Raw genomic sequence first — 20,773 nt, 5'->3', positions numbered from 1 at the left:
TGATAGGGTAAATATTCATCAACAAATTTTGCTTAACAGAAGTAAGCAAGCAATATTGGACTATCTGGTATTGATTTAGAGTCAATGGATCATATTATGGGTGTAATTCCATTGTTTTAGCTTAAAGCAGATCTGAATTTGGCCCAGTGATTCGAAGGCCCCAGTGCAGTGGCTCAGGCTCAAGCACTGACCATATGGTGAAGTTAAATTAGGAACAGCCAGAGAAACTCTCTCCCTCTCCTGTCTCTGTACAATAACTGGGGTTGATCTTCCCTAAATCTTCCTGCCATTGGCTTGCTAACAAAAACAAAATTAAACACCTGTGTACCAGACATAGAGTTGTTTGAGTGCCAGCACTGATCCATCTACAGAACATATCAATAGGCAGCTTCTTTCCTTTGGGTGAGATGGAAGGCAGATTCATTAGAGAGAGTCCACAACATAATTAAAGAAACAATACGTTTTCCCATCTTAATGTTCTCCTTCAATTTCATCTTCCCTTTCAGGCTACAACAGTGGTGCTGAATACAGATAAAGTACTGCACCCTTTAACCCACCCCAGAGTAATTCTCAAGTATTGGACACAACTTGACATGCACATTTGAGTATCTTTTCTATATCATCCTGTCTTTCAGGCAGGCCCACTTGGAGGGCAGGTTTTTCAAGCATGCAATCCCACCCTCTATGGTTTTTCCTGCCAAACTCAAGGCCCACTCATACGGTCAAAACTACTTAAATACTACTGTGATGGGGCAATGTTAGAACGACAGATAAAAACCTAAGGAGAATCACACATGGATGATGCAGAAATCAACTATTCTAGGCTGAATCCAAGGAACATGACTACTTCAGGACACTTGCATGATCCTTGTATTGTGTGTGTGTGGGGGGGGGGGGGGGTCACCTGTGTTTTCGGCTCTAGTGGCAGATGACCCTGAGATCATGTGGTCTGCAGTCTCCTGTGCTCTGGGAAGTGGCCCACTCAGAACATGGGGTATTCAGGATCTGAGCACATATTTTTCAGGACTGCTTCTCTCTCCTATTTGGGACCTGACATAGGATTTCCGGTCCTTCATTCCTTCTCCCCTGTCTACCTTCCACATTCTGGGGACCATCCTAGAATCACGGAGTAAGTGAGAAGTCCTCAGGTCCTACATTGCTTCTCATGCTACAATAACAGACTTATTTAAGAAATGGTTTGCTTAGGACTTCAGTTCCTCTGTTTCCCGATGGGGCCTGACCATCTATCAGTGGCCATTCTGTACTGTCATTTGCAGGGGCACTACTCCAAGACCACTGTAAGCAGTGGCATATTAGAAGTTAGCACCGTATATCCAGCGACATATACTCAACAGAAATGGTCATATCTAAAAATGCAACCAACATGAACTCAGGGAGATGCAACAAGAAACTGAATGTGGCTTAGAGAAGTTGTATAGTGTTGATCTGGCATTATTATCATCCATAGATCTTGCAGTGGCTGAGATCTGGTTCGTTTGCAGGTGTGCACACAATGGCATAAGCAAGAAAGCATGAACAAGTAATAGGCATAAATTGGGCAGGAAAGAATGTTAATTTGTGAGATGAAGACATAACATTCATCCCATCAATTACATTTTAAAATATCTGCCCCAGGGGCCAGTCACAAAAATTCAGAGCATTTCAGCAAGAGAAAAGACAGCTTCTAGCTGTTGAATAAAAACATATGTTACATGGATATTTCAGTCAATCTCAAAATTCTACAGCTCTGACTCCCACACAGAAATACTTGTATAAATAATCTTAACTGGCTGGGATAGCGCTGCTTAGTTGGGATTTAGCGCCTGACCCAACTCTCATTAGCGAGTCAGCGGCAGACCTTGGCATGGTGCCAAGGAGGAGATCCCATGGCGGGGGGGGCATGATCATGGCTACACCCCTTTAGGGATGTGGATCGGCTGGCCACTGTATATGGGGAGCAGCAACATGTCCTGCCCTCACTCCATTCCCTTTCCATCCCTCTCCTGCACCCCAGGAAGCACACAGGGGAGGAGATCCTGCACTCCAAGTAGGGCAGCGACTATCAGCGTGCCAGGGACCTGGAACCTCCCCATTACACACTCATGGAGAGGTCAGGCATAAACAGGCTCTTAATTCTTACACAGGCTAAACTCTCAGTAAAATAAATGGGCCCGGTCCTGGGTCCTTTATTCCATATTTACTCTGCTTTTGCTCAGTCCTTGCACAGCAAAACAGTTATTTGCCCTGGAGGAACAAGTGTTTCCTTTTATCTGTTTCTAATCTACTTGCCATAGCTTCAATCAGGGTAAGCTTTTTATTGTGTTACCATGGGAGAGTCTGAAAAGCAAGGCTGAGCAGTGTCTACTGGACCCTTCAGAGTCTTCGATACCTCAATTACCTCTTCACCTTATAATGCTAAATCATCTTGTCAGCTGAGCTACTTGCTCACACATCTGCTAACTAGCCCAAGTAAAAGCATCTTGCTTGGTCCTCTTAAAGGTGTAACATTTGAGTCCTTTATTGAATCTAACATCCGCCCCCATCCAAAAAAGTGCCATAATATTTGAAAGTGAAATTAAGTAATATGTAGAGAACCTACATTTCAAATCCCTCTACGTATGTAAAATAATAGGATGGGTCTAGATTTATTGAAAGGAAAAATAACCAGATATTTCCAGGGTTTGGTTTTTTGGTATTAAGATTTCAGCCAATTTTATTTCAGAAGCATTGTATGTCAGTACATATTGTCTAGTCGCCCACTCACACCCCCCCCCTTCTAGTCACATGTAAATTCCACAGAGTCTAGGGCATCTGTATACATACCTTTTACCTTTACCCTGGTTAGAAGATGTTTGACCCTTTTATGAATAAATGGCTGATAATTTGCTTTTTTACCTACTTTGGGGATATAATTAAAGTTGGTTTAGTGACAGTTACTCCATTTTTATCCTTCTATATAAATATCCAGCATTGTGTAATTGTGCTGTTATTGATAGGACATGAATCTCTTTGAGGTAGGCGGAGGCAACTAGTAGAATATCAGCAGCAGGATGAAATAAGCACCCAGGAAATTTCCTTTACACGAGCTTTCTTTAATGCCCGTTGAAGTCAATACAAATCTTTCCAACGGGCTATGGAGCAGGGCCAAATTCTGCCTCTTTCTCGGTTCTCACAACAGAACCAGTGCAGTTGCTACAGCAGAAAGAAGAAGTAGGGTTTGGAGACACGGCACACAGAGGCCAGACTGCAGACATGTCCAGCACTCGATGTACCTGGGAGCTGCACAGCACACAGGAAGACCGAAGGAGTGGCTGGGAGGGGAGAGGCAGAGACAAGGCCAGTCGACCCAGAGCCTTGCATATTGGTCATTCTCTCTCCTGGAAGAGATGGAGGGGAATAGGACAGAGCCTTCCCCCCTCTCCTTCAAGCACCTTCTCAGTTCCCCGCCTGACCACTCTAGTTGTTATTCAATTTGTTTCTAGATGAGCCAATTTCACTCTGCTCAACCGGTAGAAGAACAAACACTGAAGAGCATGTGCTGCGAAATAGCAAAGGACATTTTGTTAAAGACTAGGATGCCTTGGTAACAAATCCATTTCAGTGCACACAACTGTATGGCAATGAGCCTAGACAGAGGAAATCCCGTTAAATGGAGCACGAGACTGATGAGAAAAGAGATTTAGATTTATTGTGAACAAATAACCCAAGGTTTAAGGTTATTACATTATTTCAGTGTAAAAGCCAAAAAGGCTGAAGTGAGCTGTAGCTCACGAAAGCTTATGCTCAAATAAATTTGTTCATCTCTAAGGTGCCACAAGTACTCCTTTTATTTTTGTTCTTTCCTTGTGCTGCTGGAGGAACACAATCTCCTGGAAATTAAAGGCAGTTGTATTCCTACCGTACATATTGATTATGGTATTTTTGTATAGCCTGTTCAGTGCTGGTAAACAGTTAAGCATATAATTACTCTCCACATGTTACAGAACTGAGCATTCAGATTAATTTTAGACCTCATATTTAAATTATAATGCCAAGCTAAGAATGAAGGGCCTATTTTCACATAAAGAAGAGACTTCATAGTTAACTAATATACATAATGAAGGAGATCTACAACACTGATGTAAACAAGTAGTTTAAACTTCCAAACATTTTGGTTTGGCACTCATAGCACACTTTATAAGCAATGTACAAACACAAACTCCATTAATTAACTCTCAAGACACATGTGTGACATAAGTACATGTTATTATCTCCATTTTACAGTTGGGGAAACTGAGGCAGAGAGGGGCAGTGACTTGCCCAAGGTCATATTTAGTGACAGATGGAAACTGAATGCAGGACTCTTAGCCCTCTGCTAGTTCCTCAACTCTTTCCACACCATGATGCTCTTTTCCATCCCAGTACCACTGGGAGACCCCATCCTGCCAGGACCTTCACCCCATTTTCATCCCCCTTTCCCCTGACACCTGTAAATGACTCCTAGACTGAGAATCCCTGCAGAAGATGATGATGCCTCAAAGAGAGGGTGTGATTTTAAATTTAAGAATGGGGGAACAAAATCAAGCTTACCAAAAACTGTTACACTTGGATAATAGTGTGGATGAAGTAATGACCAAATCCTCTCAGCTATGCCTGGATTCATGGGCCAGGCACAGGGGGCTCTGTAAAGGGCAGGGAGTGAAACTCTCCAGGTTGGGGATGATTGTAGCTTTTAACTTGGCCTCAGGATGGCAGCAGCCTTTGCAGTCTCTGCACCCCCATATTTAATTAGAACTCCTCAACCCACCTTCCCAGTGGTTGTGATGGTTACTATACGCCCACAACCTGCACCGCTCCTCCCTTTCTCCTGCAGGGGAGCTTGGCCTGTGGAGGCAGACAGTGTCTTGTGTACATAGCCACAACACCTGCCCTCTTCTGCTCTTGCTCTCTTCCTACATAAATGCAAAAGGGCACACACTCAAAGAGCCACAGCACAGGAGCGTGAGCTGGGTATTCTATAAGTGTTATGCAGCTTCAGGAATATTTATCTGCCAAAAAAGGAACACGATATTCTGAGGGCTATGTGCACAACTGCCATGAAAAATAAAAGCAGTCCATCAGGATCAGGGAAACACACTTCCCTTTGCACTGTATTCTACAAGGACAATAGAACAAAATGCCACCTTTTGCTTTGCTGTTAATAAGCGCTTTTCAGCACCATGCATTAATTTCCTGTAAAGTAATGATGAGATAATTGCATGCAGTCTTTTTTCCATATTAATTGCCATGCAAACTCTTCAAGAAGGTTTGCTAACTCACAACTCCCACACAGGAAAGCCAAGTTGAAGACACCAGTAGGTGATGCTTGGTGGCTAAGGTAACACCAATCAACAAGAGGTGCCTTAAAGCAATGGGCCGGAAGTAGCCTGCTATTTAAAATATACCAGTCATTGCCTGCAATTTGAACACAATATGCCAGCACTGCTATCTGAAGTTTAAAATACTTTTAGAATAGTAGAACAGCACACAAATCAATCACCTGTCACTTGAATTCATAGAGCAACTCCCACATGACTAGTTCTTTACCAAACACCAAAACACAATCACTAATGGCTACCACAGACAAGCTGGTCTTTAAGATGGATTTCATGTCTATTAGGGGTTTGGAGAGACTAGTTTCAGAAGAATAGAATGAAACAAATTAGGGTCATATCATGCCAAAAAAAACCCATAACTTTTCTTAGACACTATACTAAATTGAAGAGCCAAAAAATTCCCAGGGTCTTCCTGGAAGGAATGGGTTAAAAATTTAGTGAAGGGCTGTTGGTCTATTTCCCTGTATCTAGATTCTTCTATAGTGCCCATCTCTGTGGTATCTGAGTGGTGTCAGTCACACCAATGCATTCCATTATCCCCAGTGGGGTTGCAGAGATATTATTGAAGGCAGAATTTGGTCTTCAAGTAGGAATGGACAAAACAATGCAGAATGTTTGTACATGAGAAGAGCATAAGAGTTCTGAAAATCTGTTTTCTTTTAGGAAACCAAATGAGCCCACTTAGCAAAAGATATGATCTTGGATATAAGAATTACAGGGCAGGATTTAAGATACGCTGAAGAGCTAGCAACCAGAGGTTCAAGAAGAGTAGGAGAGACAACACTATTGAAACCAAGGGTGAAATGAATGGGAAAGATTTGAATAATGTTACAATTACTATGGTAAGGATAGAAACACCATACGAAGGCAGCCAGACATGACACCAGCAGCAAGGAATTCATAAATTAGAAGATTAAGTGACAAAGAAAAGAGAGTGATAATAGACAATAGTTGTGCCAATGTTCAAGACTGGAGTACTGAAAGGGACTCCCAAAACTAAGAGTGCCCGGTATTTTACTGGTGACATAACTAGGAAGAAAACAGGCTGAGACACCAGTGATGGACCAAGAGAAGAGGGTGGAACTCTGAGGTAGTGAACTTTTCATATCCCAGCCCTTCATCTCCCTCTCACAGTTTTGGAGATTATCACTGAATGAAAACCAGCAAAGATCATACCTAAAGGGTTGCATTTTCAAAGGCCAATGGGCGAGCCATGCAAACTGAGAATGTATCTGTTGAACCCACCTAACCCACACTGCATACTTGTATGCACAAACTGATATTTGCATGATTGCTTATCCAGTGATCAGACTTGCATGTGCAAATGCAGAATTTTCCAGGCATGTACATTTCGCATGACTCACCCCATTTTTGTGGGCAGGCCTCAGAAATTTGGCCTCTTTCTTTTCTCATTCAGCAAGATATTTCACAGCTCCTGCAACTACTTACAAAATACGTTCACATGGAATATAGTTAACATGGACAAATGACTTTTGATGCAGCAGACAAATGAGTGTTTCAAGGCACTTGAACAGGGAAAAGGGTGCCTGTAATTTTGACTCATCTAGATGACTTCTCTGTGACCCTAATTTGCAATCAACAGTTCTGTGAATTTATAATCACATCAGACTCCCACTGTGCTAAAACTGTCAGGTAGGTTACAAACCTTTACACATGCAGTACATTGCTTTCCAGGTGTTCAGCATGCCAGAAGGCTTGCAATCTGTTCCTGCACACACAGACAAACTGAGAACACTCCAGTGAACCACATCACACAAGAAAGAAAACTCATACGGCCAAATTTACTCAAATTTATATTACAATGGCTTGACGATGGAGTTATAGCAGGGATGAATTTGACTCGTAGAGATTGCAGCAGGTTGCAATGCAATTGTCTCAGTAGAAAGACATCTTCACTACCACTAATAATAATGTATCAAATCAACTGTATAAGAGGAACTAGAGAGGCAAGAAAACTTAGCGAAGAGAAAGAAGTATTTTGGGGGGCTATGAAGTTTGCTGGAGGAGGTTGAGGCCTCAATTTCACAGATCCAGGGAGTCAACAGGTCAGGGAGCACAGAGAAGGAATCATCCTGTACAGAGTGCTACCCCACCACCCAGTTGTGTTGGTCATCAGAATCTCTCTCCCCTCCTCTCACTAGTGGCCAAATTTCCCTGCAGCTTTACAGCAGCAGTCATGGATGGGACTAGCTTTGTGTTCGTTAGGTCTGGGACAATGGTATGGATCTTGGTCTGTGCTTTCAGAACACACTCCCCACCAATCTCTCTCTCTTGCACATAACACACCGTGTCTGCTTCTGTGTCTCTGCTAGTGCCCCCTTTTTATAGCTGACAGCAAAGGAATGGTACCTTAGGTGTCCAAAAAAAAGAAAAAGTTCTGCAAGACAAATCTCCAGGGAATATCTTTAACACTGTAATGAGTGTGCTGCTTGAAACAACATTTTGCTACCTGAATCTAAAGGGAAACTCTTTATTGTTGATGGTGTCCGGCATTACGGAATATAAAGCACTTAAGCTGTCAACTTAACACTCAGTATTTATTTGAATTAAATCACATTCAAAAGTCCCCTCATTATTTAAATGGAATTGGCTGTTGACATTAGAAGTTACGGGTTGGAGCAGATGTAGGGTGACCATATTTCCCTATGCTGAATACGGGATACCTGGTAAAATTACTCGTATTCAAGCGAGTTTAACGGCAATCAGAACTATACACTACAAACATTCAAACATCAAGTTGACTGAGCCCCTGTTAAAAAGAAATACTGCCTAGTTGGATTCATTTATTTACCTTTGTATCTTTAAGGCTTTAGGTTCACACAGGGAGGGGAGACACATACCCTGCACCCCCGCCCACCCCCCCCACACACACACGGGGAAGAGATGACACACACCCTTGCTGCCCCCCCCCCATACACACACTCCTGTACACCTCTCTCACACAGGGCAGGGTGACCAACTAACCCGCCCCTCCTTGCCTGGCTCTCTCTGCCCTCCATGCCTGGCTGGGCCCCCAGGACAGACCAGCCTCTCCTGGAACCTGGCACCTCATCTTTCTGAGGCAACACATGGGTTGGGGGGAGGGGAGGGAAATGCAGGGTCACATGCCCCCCTCCCCAGATTTCTGCCAGGGTGCACACCAGAATGTGGCCAGCAGCAGCCTTTCAGCACTGTGAGGGAAGAAGGGATGGGAACTGCTTCCAGCCACAGGGGAGGATGGGGGCGGAGTGGGAGAAGGGATGACCTGGGCCGTGTCTTTGCAGACCTCGTCTTTCCCCACCCCTCCACCCCTCGTAGCTGGAAGCAGCTAGTGTCTTCCTGCCTGCACAGTGTCGAAAGGCAGCTAACATCTCCATGCTGCTGCTGGCCACCGATATAACCCAGCTGCTTCCTGTCCCCTGGCTACAGCACGGGCAGGAAGGGGTTAAGCCCTAAGGATGCACTGTGTACGAGGACCCAGGGAACCTGCAGTGGTTTCTGCAAACCCGGCCAGAGAGGTGGTTCAGCAGGGCAGGGTGCCTAGGGGACGGAGCAAACGCAGGCTCCGTGGGGGCGAGACCCAGTGCGTGTGTGTGTGTGTGTGAGTGAGTGAGTGAGAGAAGAGGCTGCTAAGCCCTTGCCCCAGAGGCTGATGTGGAGTCTGCAGGTTCGGGACCGAGACGGGCTGGAAATCGCTCCGCCACTCCAGACCTTAGCTGAGGGGTGGAGAGGCTTCCCTGTGCCAGCGCTGTGTGGGGCTTTGGAACATGCAGGGCTCGGCTCCTCCTGCGCTGCACCCCTGGCCAGAGGGTCTTGGGCTTTCCCAGGGCACCAACCCAGCCAGAGGCAGTGGGGGAAGGAAGGAGCCTGCCAGCCAGGCTGTTGGTGAGCTGAGCGCTCCGACCAGGGCTGGTTCTCCCCTTCCTATACCCTTTGCCTCATCAAACCCCCTGCACCCTCCCCCACACATACTCATTATCTGATCTAATCTTCTGTCCAGTGCCTGTTCTCTTATCAAACCTACTTTGTCAGCAGTTGCACATAAGAAGTTCTCTGTTGTAGGATAAAATCTGAAAGGAAAGTATAGCTGCTGACAGAAGATATTCTTCATCTAATCATTGACCATAAACTTTCAGTTGTGATAAATAATGGATAAAAATTACCATAAATCCTAAATAATTTCTTTTAGGAAACTACTTGTTGTACCAGATCTACTCAAAATTAATCTCTTCGCATTTTTTATGTAGACAGAGAACCTTTTTAAAAAGAGATCAGTCAACAAAAAAAATAGACTATCGGGATATATTTCTTCCACAGCTCAGTTTAGTGCTGATCAGGAAATAGCTTTTTTTTCCCTGTGAAAAATGTTGCTGAAAACTCTCATTTTTGTCCAAAATTGTCTTTGAAATTTTGGGGGTAAAAAAATGTGTCAGAAACCTGAAAGCCAATTGCTTTTTTCAGCAGCTGAAAACTGTAAACCTGACCAACCCGAAACTTTTTGTGAAGATTTCTGTTTTGTCAATAAGCCATTTGCCATCCAAAAATGTCTCAGATTTTTGTCCTGTTCTAACTCAACTAAAAGAAACACAACAAAGTCTACACAGACAATTCAGTGCTGATAGAAACAAATGCTATATGAAGGATCACAGGTGCAGATCACTTATATTAGAGAAAAACAAATTTATGCCCCATTTTAAACCCATTTCAGAACGCAACTTTCATTATGGAGCCACAACGAGCCTCTCCATAATAATCAAAACAAATTAGATTCAAAAGTCATTTAGCTTAATTAGAACTCAATTTCTTCAAAATGTAGCCGATGCATGAGATTGCAACGTTTTAAATGCATTAAAAGTTTGGAGCGTGTGTTATTCTATTAAGATAATTCAAGACAAAAAAAACTGTCTGACAGCAGAATACTAAACACATTAAAGGGCTCACCTTTAAATTAGTTTTAACTCAAACTAGTTAAATTCTCAGGAAACTCATTCTCTACTCAAAGAGTAAGTATTATATGTTTGGGGAAGATACTCTGTATTCATCATACGTCACAGAGGAGGTATCCCTGCTTTAAGTGCAAATCTCAACAGCACTTTAAATATAAATCTGTAATATACAACCAGAGTTTCCATAATTACAGAGTGAGCTTTCCCATGCACTAGACAAATCACTGTATTTAGTAAGCACTAGGTTGTGCCCTCAGTGGCAATGAGGGGACTCACTGCAGCGAGTGTTCCTAATATGAATTCTAGCTGACTCAGCCATAATTCTTCCTGGTGGTTTCTGGGCGGTACACACCAAGAGCGAGAGCCTAATCTGGCCCCTTTATGACAGTAAAAGGGCCAGAGTGGCATAAACAGCACTAGTTGTGGATGAGGGAGGCGCTGTGGAAAACATTCATAATGCTGCCTTCAAAGGCCCCATCACATCGGTGTCGGGAATGTATTGCAGGCTAGGTTCCAGCACCGCAAAGATTCTGGTAGTGCTGCAGCCTATAGGACAGTCTGGGGAGACTGATGTAACTCAGATAGACCCTCAGGGTTGTCTAAGTTATGCCAGGGGCCTTTCCAGACCCTGAAGCAGCCCAGAATCAAAAAGCCACAATGGCAGTTTAAAGCCACTTTAGTCCCTCTCCTCCTAGACTAGGCGTTCTAGAGACTCAGCACAGAATGTTGCCCCAGGAGGTAGCTATACCCCCTTGGGGAGTATGACACCTTTCTCATCCTCCTTTGTCCCATCTACAATATTGACAATTGTCACTGGCTGTGTTTTAAATTGAATTTGAGACTGTGACATATGCAAGAGTGCCTCAAAGGGCCAGGGACAATATGCACGCAAGTAGATACTACTCTGTAAAATCAATTCCTTAGCTTGCCCCAGAGATGAACAGCACCTAGATGCTGGTAAGAGACGCTGTGTAAATGAATAAATAATGAAAATAATTAACAAGGCACAATATTTTGTGAATGGCCAGATGGTGAATTTGTGCTGCACAATGGAACCGAACAAGCGATGTACAATAGCCTCATGATTCAGTTACCGAACAATCCAGAGCATAGGAGAGAGAAGGGAGAACCTGGTGATAGAAGGCAGCAGCTGAGGCACATGGAGAGTTTGTGGTGAGGACAAATGAAGAAATCATTTTTCAAGAGAAAAACTAACTCATAGTGGATCACAAGCTAAATATGAGTAAACAGTGTAACACTTGCAAAAAAAAAAAAAAACAGCAACAGCAAACATCATTCTGGGATGTATTAGCAGGAGTGTTGTAAGCAAGACACAAAAAGTAATTCTTCCGCTCTACTCTGCGCTGATTAGATCTCAGCGAGAGAATTGTGCCCAGTTCTGGGAGCCACGTTTCAGAAAAGATGTGGACAAATTGGAGAAAGTCCAGAGAAAAGCAACAAAAATGATTAAAGGTCATCATGACTGAGGGAAGGTTGAAAAAGATGGGTTTGTTTAGTCTGGAGAAGAGAAGGTTGAGGAAGGATATGATAGCAGTTTTTAAGTACATACAAAGGAGGACGGGGGTGGGGGGAATTGCTCTTGTTAACCTCTGAGGATAGGACAAGAAGCAAAGCTTAAATTTCAGCAAGAGCAGTTTAGGTTGGACATTAGGAAAAGACTTCCTAACTGTCAGGGCAGTTAAATGGTGGAACAAATTCCCTAGGAAGGTTGTGGCATCTCCATCAGAGATTTTTAAGAGCAGGTTAGACAAATACCTTTTCAGGGATGGCCTAGAAGATAATATTTAGTCCTGCCTTAAATGCAAGGGACTGGATTAGAAGACCATTTGAGGTCCCTTCTAGTCCTATGAGGAGTCCTATACAGTCTCACTATTTCTGAAATGCAACCCCTATTTTATTTTATATGCATCTGGGCTTGATTCACACCCTGTGGTTGAGAGTACGAAAATGCCCCCTCAAGACGAGTAAGGAAAGCTATGTTGCAGGGAGGGATTCACTCGCAGGAGGGGAAATGTGTAATCTGCGCCACTGCCCTCTGGTGGCGCTTCCAGAGGGAGATGACACAGGAGCACGAGTATAGGACTCCACAAAGCATCCTTCTGTTGCTCCGGCTAACCCACCTAGACAGTCAGCACCACCATCTATTTTTAGGGTCAGCTGACCAGCACTGACTTCAGGTATATTCGGTACCCTACACTTACAAGCCACTTCACCTCACACTCATAATCTGGTGTGCTCCCTGCTGCTCTTGGATTTCAATGTAATTCTACCTATGCTGGTTTATTGTGGATTCAGTTAAAATAAAACAGACAGATATTATTTTAAGCAACCCCGACACAGACGCATTCATTCATTAGATGTCATTTGTATCAGTACAATATGAGCCAAGTCCTGTTCCTATTAAGGGAAATGGAAGTTTTGCCTTTCTTGATAATTCTTGATAATTGGTTTAATAAATTCACTACTTAGGACACTAGGTGGCAATGGTTTCTTGGTCTACAATATGTAAGAAGAGAGCACTGGCTGTTTTACAATAAAAAGGTACTCTGCTAGAAAAGAAGTGAGTATATTCCTGGGTATTATTAGTCAACATTTGGCTACTACTGCCATGGCTGCTGCAGTTCTGCCAGCAACATTGTTAAAGCACAAATGTAATTCTGCATGAACTGCTTCCAGTTGTCACTGCTCCTGGTTAAGCACAGCCAACACATTACAATTAAAATGAGATCTGAATTATTATTTAAGATGTCCAACAATTATTTAAAATCCCATGCCATTAACAGAAAGACCACATGAACAGACTTTAAAATTACAACATGGTGCATACAAGCCCGGAAAAAAGAAACATATGAAGTCACTTGTGAATGTTTTTTCACTTAGGGAATTATTTTTGCTGCAGGAGACATGGTTGGTACCTTTCTCTCCCCATCCCCTTGCAATTAATATAGAGTGACCATTGTATTTTATACGTTTTTGTGACTATAGTAGATATTTTTTCTATATTTGATGTGTTTTTAGGGAATAAAGACACCATGCTTTCAGTGACTTATTTAAATGTATGTGGTTAACTCCCCTCCCACTCATCACAGGCCGCTCTCTGGCAGATCTATGCTTTTGTCCCCCAAATAATAATGCTTTGCACTTTTAGGGCCTGATCCAACTTCCATTGAAGTCAATGGAGAGGAGTCCAGTGCACGGTGGATAAGGCTCTCATAGAAGTTTCTATCAAATGATCTCAAAGCATATTACAAACATTAATGGATAAAGCCACTTCACAGCACACCTGTGAGCTGGGTAAATATTATACCCATTTTACAGACCAAGGAAACACCTAAAGTCTTACAGGAAGTGTGCTGAAAAGCTGATAAAAGAAGCCAGTTCTTCCCTAGAAAAGCAAGTCAGAGTTTTTTTCACTGACAAAAAGGAGGGGGTTTAACAGTGACTTAACTAATGTGCCATAGTTGTCTCACTGTAAAATCTTAAGTGGGGACAAGGTACCTGTAGTGTGTCTCACAAGGTAGCTAAGCAAGGTCAGCACTATGCCCCCTACTCATGCTTGACTTTAGCTAATTTATCTCATGGTAAAACTACAGTGAGTGTCTCCACTCTGTTTTTACAGCACAATAGCTCACACACGAGCTATCCTATGGAAAACACCCCTTTTTTGGCAATGAAGGCAAAGCCTTAGTCTTACCCACAGGGTCATCTCCTCTGTCATGGTATAAAACTGCATGGCATCCTAGTGTCCCTCAGGAGTGGGACAGACAGGAATCTCTTGGAGGGTGGGTACACTAATCTGGCCAGTGTTCCACCCTAATATTGTGGACACTGGCCTCTGCCTGCTTTCTATTCTTCTGCATCAGCCACCGTGCCCCCAGCCTCACCTCTGACCACAGTAAGGCAGTAAAATTTCCCTGTTAAAGGGAAAGTCCAGGCCCCAGCTGCAGTTTTATAGCACAGATTGCTGCAAAGCATTGGGGCAAAAATGGTAAGAGCAACACTTTAAATTATTTTTTCCAGAAGCACGCAAAAGACAGAGGCCAGGAAATGGACTGAACACCCAGTCCTGTTCTTGTTGGAGTAAATGGCCATTTGTTTGATTGGGAACAGGACCCCGTGTCATGTTTCCAAAGAACCCTCATGGATGTGACTGAGAACCCCAGGAAAGCCAGTGGGAACCACGCTGCTAAACTATCGCACACAGCCTCCTAATGACGCGGCGGGACTGAAAAACAGTGGTTGTGCCACAGGTGGGCCGTGGAGGTTTTATAGCATGTTGGGGGGAGCCTCAAAAAGAAAAAGGTTGAGAACACCTGCCGTAGGCAAATGTCCCTTTACCACATTACTTCCCCAACCACTAAACCCGCACACAGTTCGGTGCCAGTGGGCAGCATAACCTCGGGGTTCTGAGATGCACTGGGGCAGGCCTGCCTCCAGACCCCTTGGGAAGTGCTGCCTGGTTCTGTACCAAGGCTCCACCACCTGACACAGCTAATGTGGTTTGTTTGTTTTTTAAATGTCTGGATAGGAGGGGTCTCACCGGAGTTCGCTGAGCTCTGGTGCGGTCCTCTGCAGCTTCAGGAAAAAGCCCTCTCTTGTATTGCACCTCGTTGAGGAGCCACCTGTGTCATCTCCCTTCAAGAGGCCTCCTCACAGCACAGGATCCTCAGTAGAGGGAACCAGCTGCACATGAAATGCTTGAGCAGAATCCTTGCTACAAAGCACAACCTCTTTCTATCCGTACTCTGTCAGTTCAGTTCCATAGCCCTACCAGTTCTGAGTTCTTGCACAGCTATGACTCCCCCAGCAAAGGAATACTGGATAAAAAGCATATGCAAACGAAGCTCACACTATTTCTGTGCTACCCCCTTGTCACCAGTAGATGGGGCAGAGTGATCCTTTCCCTGTGGAACTTTAGGTAACGAGCTTGTGGAGATGAAGCAGTTCTGTGGCCGTTCTTCCCCTTGCTCGCCAACAGGTTAAAGCTGGGATCTTCTGCCCTCTAGAGCTTCAGGCTACAGGATTTACTGGTAGTTAAATTTAAGGACATGTTTTAAGTCCCATTGACTTTTATGGGACTTAAAAACCACGTGGAGCAGCTGTGATTGCATAAAAGAGTGCTGGGTGTGGTTGTATAGAGACCAAAGGTCAGACTCCATCTTGGAAGGTGGGGCACAGGACTGCAGAGAGATTAGAGAATGGACTGTGGCTCCACACAGTATGTTCTAGGCACCTTCGGAAACTAAGGACCTTTAACAAAGTGAGCTAGCTCATTATATAGGTATTCCCATGTTCCTGGATAACACGGAGCTAAATCCTGATCTCAGTTACCCCTGTGGAGCCCCATTGAAGTCCATGGATTTACAGGTATGAAGCTGCTCAAATAATATCTGTCAAATTGTTTAATGAATCTTCCAATTTTGGTAGAAAAAAATCATTGGACAGGTTTTTTCATATTTGTCCAGCTCTACCCAGGAATAAATTGGGGGTTATTTGGTCTGTTTTCATAGAGTTTATGAAATACAAAACCTCTTAGGCTAAAAGGGGTTCTGAATTCTATAGATTCTAACAGCGTGAGAGAAAACTCTCTCTCTGCTGTAGGTTACCCCATGCTCTGGTGAGCCTCTGAGAATCTGGTAGTAAACCAGATAAAATGCTTAGAGACCAACGATTGGAAAAGGCTTCGAATGCAAACGTTCAGGAGAGACTGCTGCATCAGCCTAATATTTAGACTAGAAAATGCGACTGTTCTAGTACTGCAAATTGAGTCAGTTATAAATAATGCAAAACTGCTTGCTGTGAGAGACAGTGTATGCCGTTGCCAGCAGCGATTCTCAGAAAACAAGAAATCAGGATACTGATAAGCTGATTACAACTTAATTTTCCTAAAGAGGCATTCCTACTGCATATCAGCAAAAGCCCTGGTGAACGCGCACACAGTTTTACTGAAATCAGCAGTACTTGCTCCAGAACTGAATCTGGCCCATTGTCATAAATTAATGTTCTCAGTAATGCTGTGGATTTTATCTGATATCGTCAAACTTGTTACCAGTCCCATAGATATAAATATTCGGGTATCTAAATTGCATCATGTGCCTGGAGAAGGCACAGAATTATTTCAACAAGTTTCTTCCCACAATGCTCATCAAGGAAAGGAAGCACTGATCGGATTCAGGATAGTAGGGAAGTAGTGAAAACTGCAATAGGTCTGTGATGGGGTGGCTGCCCCTCACTGGCAGAAAAGGGGTTAAAAGCAGCCTTTGGGAGGCTACTCAGGGGCTGCAAGGAGCAGCCAATAAGGGCCCGGCTGGCCCATATAAGTAGGGCTGCAGAGCAGGTTCAGTGACCCTTGAAATCAAATAGAGAGGACTGGCTGTCTTGCAACCAGTGCAAAGCTAGCACCCTGGACAGAGCAGTGCTGGGCAGGAACAGGGAAGTGAGAGAGGGCTCCTGGCTGGCTGTTAAGCCCAGCATGCTGAGGTGCTGAGGCAAGGGCAAAGAGGATGCTGGGGCAGCAGGGAAGTGTCCCAGGGAGATACAGAAGAGTCAGAGGGGACGCAGCAAGTGGCAGCAGCCATCTACAGGGTCCCTGGGCCAGGACCCGGAGTAATGGGCAGGCCCGGGTCCCCTCTACACCCTTCCTCGCCACTGAGGAAGTAGCCAGACAATTGGCTGCAGTTGTAGTCAAGGTTCCTTCCCCATTCTGAACTCTAGGGTACAGATGTGGGGATCTGCATGAAAAATCCCCTAAGCTTATTTTTACCAGCTTAGGTTAAAACTTCCCCAAGATACAACTATTTTACCTTTTGTCCCTGGACTTTTTTGCTGCCACCACCAAGCGTCTAACAAAATATAACAGGGAAAGAGCCCACTTGGAAACGTCTTTCCCCAAAAAATCCCCCGCAAGCCCTACACCCCCTTTCCTGAGGCTTGATAAAAATCCTCACCAATTTGCATAGGTGAACACAGACCCAAACCCTTGGATCTTAAGAACAAGGAAAAAACAATCAGGTTCTTAAAAGAAGAATTTTAATTAAAGTAAAAGAATCACCTCTGTAAAATCAGGATGGTAAATACCTTACAGGGTAATCAGATTCAAAACATAGAGAATCCCTCTAGGCTAAACGTTAAGTTACAAAAAGACACAAAAACAGGAATATACATCCCATTCAGCACAGCTTTATTTTATCAGCCATTTAAACAAAACAGAATTTAACGCATATCTAGCTAGATTGCTTACTGACTTTTTACATTAGTTCTGACCTGCATTCCTGCTCTGGTCCCAGCAAAAGCAACACACAGACAGAGCAAATCCTTGGTTCCCCCCCCCTCCAGCTTTGAAAGTATCTTGTCTCCTCATTGGTTATTTTGGTCAAGTGCCAGCGAGGTTGTCTTAGCTTCTTAACCCTTTACAGGTGAAAGGGTTTTTCCTCTGGCCAGGAGGGATTTAAAGGTGTTTACCCTTCCCTTTATATTTATGACAGTTGTCATTGAAGGAAGTGGCTGGACAGTGGACTGCAGGTCCCCCAGAAGTTGGGAGCACAGAGTGCGGCACAGCCAGAGGGCTGTGTCCTGAAGAGAACGCTGCAGTCCTTGGAGTGACGTGGGTCCTGGAGCAGAAGTGATGGCAGGTGAGACACAACCAGAGGAGGGTGCAGAGCTAATTCCCGAGACAGCAAGCAAGAGGCGTTGCAGTGGGGAGTAGCACCCCATCACAAGGTCAAAGGCCAAAGTCTGAAAAGTCAACAAGCTCTCCACCTCCCTCCATCACCAGAGATAACAGTCAGCAATAGCAGTGAGTGAAAAGGGATCATATAAGCTATGTACTTTGTTTATTCATTCAACCTACAGCACCTATTGCACTGGTGCCCATATGCTGGGATATGAAATACTAAAAACATGCACATGAAACAATACTTCTCTTAAGACTCAGCCCTGATTTCCCTTCTTACATAACAAGGTAACAGAACTACTCACATGAGTGAAGTGAGCAGGATTTGGCCCACAGAGATTAGAACAGAAATTAGCACTATAAAAAGCCCAGTACAGGTCCCATCAGATTGTCAAATTTAAACAATCAAATTTAAACCAACGTTAAACTGAACAAATATGCCTTACAATGGGAAAGTCCAGCATCCAGACTGAAATGTAATTTCCTAAGTAACAATTTGCAGAATCATGGCCTCATCCTGTAAGGAACTGAGCACCCTCAACTCCCATGGAGAGTTTAACACTCCAAGAACTGAACCCTTGAAATGCTGAAATGGTTGAATCATGATTATGGGAAGCACAAGTCCCAAAAGGACTACAGCAAAATAAATTGTAAGAAGTGAGCAGCCGCTCTTGTACAGTAGATCAGCGGGCCGGTAGCTGAGTGGTGCTAGGACAGTAGGTAGCAAGATCTTCCTAGAACTACAGTCATGAATGGTCCAGTACAATGCTTAAGAGTATTATAACATTGATGGAAATTAAATATTCATTTTTGTTAATCTTTTGTGGGCTTGTTCAGCCAATACTCAATGAGTGCTTCTATCTTGGATACTGATGTGACCCCCACATTACCAAAGGCTCTGAGCACTCGCAATCTTATCCTTATAACACACCCAGGAGGTAGGGAAGTTCCGTTATCACCATTTTACAGATGGGGAACAGAAGGACTAAGTGACTTTTTTTTTTTTTTTTTTTGCAAAACACACACACCATCACACAGGAAGACAGTGGCACAGCAGGTAATTGACTCCAAGCTTTCCGAATCCCAGGCTAGTGCCCTAGCCACTGTACCAACCTTCCTCTCAAGTAACCAGCATCTTTTTTGTGCTTTCACCAATGAGGACACATGGCTAAAGTCCATCCAGAGCTGGGGGAGGAAAGGAACGACTAGCTGAGGACTTCTGGAGTACCAGTGTGCGGTACAGCTAAGGTCCCAGATGGGTATTTTCTTAAAAACGTCTGACAGCTTAAAAGTTTTACCTTCTCATCATACTCCCTGAGGGAAAAAATATAAATGCCTCTGAACTGGAATCTCTACTACCCATAGCTAGTTTCCCTTGGTACCTTTTGGAAGCCCATGTGTCATGCTGTTTTTAACTAGGAGTTTGTTACTTCAGCCTGTAATGGTTCTTTGTGAAAATACCAGAATTACTTCAACAGAACACAAACCATTTGCAATGATTATAGCTACAGTTAACTCACTGCATGCCTCAAAAATACTAATCAGGCAGGGAATGCTATGTGTTCACGAAGGCGAGGAGCAAAGAGAAGAGCGGTGGCATAGTGCATGCAAATTAAGAAGGGATGAAAATCAGACTGACTCTGGATGTGGAAAGAGAGGCACAGGCTCTTTTTACAAGTTTATTGCAACCTAAACTCTACACGGGTAGTATGGGCACCCTGCTGCCACAAATCATGAACGATCATGCTCAGCAGAATCAGTACCTCTCTTGTGCATGGTCTCCACCAATAAAAACAAAGTAGTCGAGATTCAATTCCCCTGATTATAATATGCTCCAGTGAGTTCTGAAACAGCAGGCAAAGCGGATGTTGTGCTAACTTCCAGGCATTCATATGTGACAGCCACCTTTATTGCCCTTTTCCAGCCATTTAATTTCGTTATTTGGGAAAGCAATGCCATTGATACATTTGCTAGCTCTGTGTGCACCTATAAATCAGTCATTTATATATATTTTTTTTTCCCTGGGAAAAAATAAATCCAATTTGGAAGCCATTTAATGAAACAGCACTCCCCAACAGTTGCCAGCAGGTGCGATCCAAGGCTTCCTTGAAAGCTCCAGAACAGATGAGCATTCTAACAAAGTGTAGCATTCATACACATGATTGTTAGAGTCACAACAGAAACTTTAACTCAAACAAGTTTCAACAGGAGTCACTGAAACAATGCTCTTTTGAACAAAAAGTCACAAAACCAAGGGGGCAGATCCTCAGCTGGTGTAGTCATCATATCTCCATTGACTTCAATGGGTTTAGTGGTGGAGGTGCAGTGTCCCATCACAACTCATTGGGTGTGTCCCTCCAGAAAGAACTCAACCCATTTTAATACATTACCCTGGACCCCTGCCACCTCTCAGGTGAGGCATGATCAAGAAATGCTGAATGCTGCAGAGATGTCCAGGAGGATGAGGATGGATGTCTGTCTTGTACCCATTGACAGGAAGAGATCATCCATGAGTGCCACTGACGTGGTCTCAGTTCTGTGTCCAACCCTGAATCCAGATTGTGCCAGATCTAGAGTCCTGGCATCAGTTAGATGAGCTTATAGTTGGCCTTTTGCTAGCTTGTCTATGTGCTTGCTCAGGAATGGGAGGTTTGACACTGGGCGGTAGCTGACTAGGACTGAAGTATCCAGGGTGGGTTTCTTCACTGTTGGTCGGACTATTGCATGTTCAGAGGAGGAAGGGAAGATTTCTTCTCTGAAATGATGCTTGGCTATTTCAT

General features: G+C 43.9%; 1 long non-coding RNA gene across 1 annotated transcript in view; it reads right to left on the bottom strand.

The window, feature by feature from the left end:
* LOC122466697 overlaps positions 1-20,773 on the bottom strand; it is a 62,902-nt gene that overhangs the window by 1,706 nt on the left and 40,423 nt on the right. Inside the window, exon 2 of the long non-coding RNA XR_006292422.1 lies at positions 321-396. This is a non-coding gene — a long non-coding RNA (uncharacterized LOC122466697). The remainder of the gene's footprint in view (positions 1-320; positions 397-20,773) is intronic.

Source organism: Chelonia mydas, chromosome 7 (genome assembly GCF_015237465.2).
Source record: "Chelonia mydas isolate rCheMyd1 chromosome 7, rCheMyd1.pri.v2, whole genome shotgun sequence".
Lineage (NCBI taxonomy): Eukaryota > Metazoa > Chordata > Testudines > Cheloniidae > Chelonia > Chelonia mydas.
This window is presented reverse-complemented; position numbering and strand designations above follow the sequence as displayed.